Consider the following 3,598-nt stretch of genomic DNA (forward strand, 5'->3'; position numbering starts at 1 on the left):
CTAGTGGGTATAAGTGACAAGGAAACAATTGCCACCAACTGCGCAATAAAGTAAATTGAGGAATTAATTGCACTTGCTTCCAATTCTCCTTGCTATTCACCTGTCAAGATGAAAAAAGATGGTAAGAGATTCTTTCTTCCTTTTTTTTGGGTTTAATTGTAGCTATCTATCTTGAAGGACCTAAACTATAGGGATACATGCAATGTGCAACCTAAACTTTCATATCATGCGACAATAAGTTGCGATTTCCACTCACCATTGAAATTAGAGTCTACAGATGCTATTTATTAATGCTATTATAGTTTAGGTTGCACACTACAAATGCTCTCATATTTTGGCGTGGATAATACTTGCCAACTAAATTTGTCAATTTTTAGGCTAATTTAAAAGTTGGGATGAATATTGCAAAAACATATCCAATCAGACTGTTGATCGTAATTTTTGTAAATAATATTTCTTTTCCCTATTGCCTGGGCAAAAGATGGATGCATCATGCATGAGAGTGAAATTCTCATCTTTGTGAATTAAAAAAAAAAAAAAAAAAATCTATTTAATGGCTGCTAAACCAAAGACGACCTGTATCCAATTTATGAAGATTATTTTTTATCATTAGAATAAGACATCAATTGATTTTTTGTGTAAATGAGATCAATGGCAGCTCCATATTCAAAATAAACTCCTTGGCAAAGGAAATATATATTGTGTATAGGGGCCATTCTACAATACCTACATTTTTTTTTGTAGATACGGTACCCACTTATAGATTTAACCATTAATTTCACTTGTCTTGATTCAGTCCAGTGATATGATTTTAATGAATTACCAATTACCGGTCAAGAAGGTAACATATAAAGTCAAACACTCAAACAAAGGAAAAAACAGATGTCTCTGTTTTTTTCTCTCTCGCCGTCTTGTGTTCTCTCTCTCTACTTCTCTGCTGCGTTCTTTCAATTCTGCTCGTCGATCTTCGCCGATCTTCACCTTGTCTTCATACAAATCTCAGGTAACCACTCTTCATACCTTTTCCCTGAGTTTATCATCAAGATTTGGGTTTTTGAATGGTGGGTTTGATGATTTATTTCAAGTGAAGGCGAGAGTAGGATAGGTTTTTTCTTCATCCCTTTTCCCTGAATTTATTGTCAAGATTTGGGCCTATTTGATTGGCTTTTTTTTTTCCTCTAGGAATTTTCAGCACTAGCATTAGGAATGTTGTGAAATATGAACTGAAATTCCATAATAGGCAGATTCGGGTTTTGGAGAAGACACAGGGTTTTTTTGGTTAAATTGAGTTTAACATTGGTGAATTTTCGGAATTGGGTTTGTTTTATAAGTAACTAATTTTGTTGGTTAAGTTGAGCTTAGCTTGTCAGACCATGTAAACTGATTGGTGAGTTTTCAGATACAAGTTTTGGGGAAGTAACTAATTTTGTTGGTTAAATTGAGTTTAGTTTTATTGAGTGTGTGAATTGGTGGGCGAATTATTGGATTTGGGTTTTAGAGAATTAACTTGTTTTGATGATTAGATTGAGTTTAGTTCATTTGTATTTGCGTTGTGTGTGTTGTTTTGTTGATTCAATGTTTGTGTGGTTCAATTCTTTTGCAGGTAGTAAAGGGGGAAGGAAACATATCAAGCTATGCCCACGCACATCCTAGTACTAATGGAAGCAAATGGTCTAGGGAAGAGAGATTTAGGAGTAATGCCAATGGTTTTTTTTACACGAACAAGCGGTGCGTGTTGTTTAGTTGCTTTGTGAATTTAAACTGATTGAGTATAATTTTCCAGTATTTTATGATGGTCTAGATTGATGGTTTTAGGGATTTTAGGTTACCATTATGCTAGAACCATATAGGCTGTTGAGACAATTAAACACATTTCATGATTGCTGAGGAAAAATAGGAGAAGCTTTATGCTTTATTTAGTTGCTGCACAATTAGAGAGAAGAGACAAGAGTTTTAACCTTGGTTATAGCAGGGGATGAGTTTAGTGGCATTCTTCCCAGCTTCTTTTCCAAAAGCACCACCAAGGTCAAGGTGGTCTAGGGCAGTGTTTTCTTCGAAATTCTAATGAGTTTTAAAGTGATGAAAATTCTTTGAACATTTTGATTCATGTCTTATTCCTACTTTTCTTATTAACCAAAGGTATTATTATTCATGGAAACCTAATTTCATTTAAAACGGGGGCTCATGGATTGGTTTACGGTATTCGGAGAATTAGCTGTCCATGTTTCTGATTCAGTTGTTACAAAAAATGTTTTTAGTTTAATATTAATGGGTGTATGTCATTTACAGGTAGCAAAGCAGTGGTATCAATCAGGGTCGCGGTGACATTGGAGTGCATGGTGACTACTTATCTCTTATTATATAAGCTTTTTATATCGTTTCTAGTTCTTTATATGTTTCACTGCCCTAACTTTGATGCCCTGATTCAAGTGAAGATTCTCGGATGAATCCAAATGATTTGTGTTTGAAACAGATAAACAAAAGAAAGATGAAGCGAATTCCAAGGGTTTTTGAAGAGAGAAGGAAGATGGCCAAAGTCAAAAGTTGTCAAAAACTATTTAGCCTGCAAGGCATAACATGTAGCAGCAAAGGTCTGATTAAAAGGACATAATTTTTTGTGGCGAATGATAGCTACAGAAAGACCTAGATCCCCAAATAGAAATTTGAAATCTTCTATGGGACTCTCACCACAAAGAAATTTCAATGAGCTGCACCAAGAACCATCGCTAAGGGCAACTGATAATTCAAGAGCTAGATGGTTTTTAAGCAATGATGGTGCTTCTAGGCCAACAGGACCTTTAACTGTCAAAGGTCCTGATACTTCAGAGCTAGTTATGCAGCTTACGCAAATAGGTGGCATTGGGCTGAAAAGTTTTCATCGGTATATTTTTTCCCCCTGCTGCCCTGTTTTAGCTTAATTTAAGAGGGTTTGGTTTGTATTTGTGAGGTTATCTTGATTAACGGTTGTGTATAATTCCTGTTGGTCATTTAATGTTATGTATTCATCATGCTCTTTTGAATGGAATTTTAAAAGGTGGAAGAATCTCACACTGTCTGAGGTGGAAATTTTATTGTCTTCAATAATTATAGCATGTCTGAGGTGCAAAATTTGTTTAGCCTTTTTGGAGTATAAATTCACCCAATACAACACCACCATGCTGTAAACGTAGCAAACAACATGAATTCTATGCAATTGTGATATTGGTTGGTGAATGTGATGCTTAATTAACTAGCTGGATTGGAGAGATGATTAAGATCATTGAAATCACACAATCAATTATCATTTTGTCAGATAATCTTTATCAAAATAATTGTACATCACTCACATTTGACTGCTTCATCAAATTATGGTAAAATTTGTGGTCTTAGAAGAGCCATTATGTTACGGTGGGAGTCACATATGCCATTTGAGACATGGTTCATTGGTCTAGATAGATTATAAATAAATAAAGGAGGAGGAAAGGTAGTTCAAGGAGGAGGAGGAGGAGGAAAGATAGTGGATGATCGTGTGAAACAAAATATGCACTCTACATTTTCTACACTTCTGGATAGACAATGAAGCCAATCATCTGCCAAAGCTGGAACCTTCAAGGACAAT

General features: G+C 35.2%; 1 long non-coding RNA gene across 4 annotated transcripts; it reads left to right on the forward strand.

Annotated features, from left to right (window-relative positions):
- The first annotated feature begins 734 nt into the window (after positions 1–734).
- Positions 735–3,116, forward strand: LOC126694632 (uncharacterized). Of its 4 annotated transcripts, none has more exons than XR_007645832.1 (4): positions 735–1,387; positions 1,604–1,728; positions 2,290–2,339; positions 2,436–3,116. It is a non-coding gene; the product is annotated as an uncharacterized LOC126694632 (long non-coding RNA). The 4 variants fall into 4 exon arrangements; XR_007645833.1 differs by having other exon boundaries at positions 736–1,105; XR_007645831.1 differs by having other exon boundaries at positions 740–1,003.
- The last annotated feature ends 482 nt before the right edge of the window (positions 3,117–3,598 follow it).

Source organism: Quercus robur, chromosome 8 (assembly GCF_932294415.1).
Source record: "Quercus robur chromosome 8, dhQueRobu3.1, whole genome shotgun sequence".
Taxonomy (NCBI): Eukaryota; Viridiplantae; Streptophyta; class Magnoliopsida; order Fagales; family Fagaceae; genus Quercus; species Quercus robur.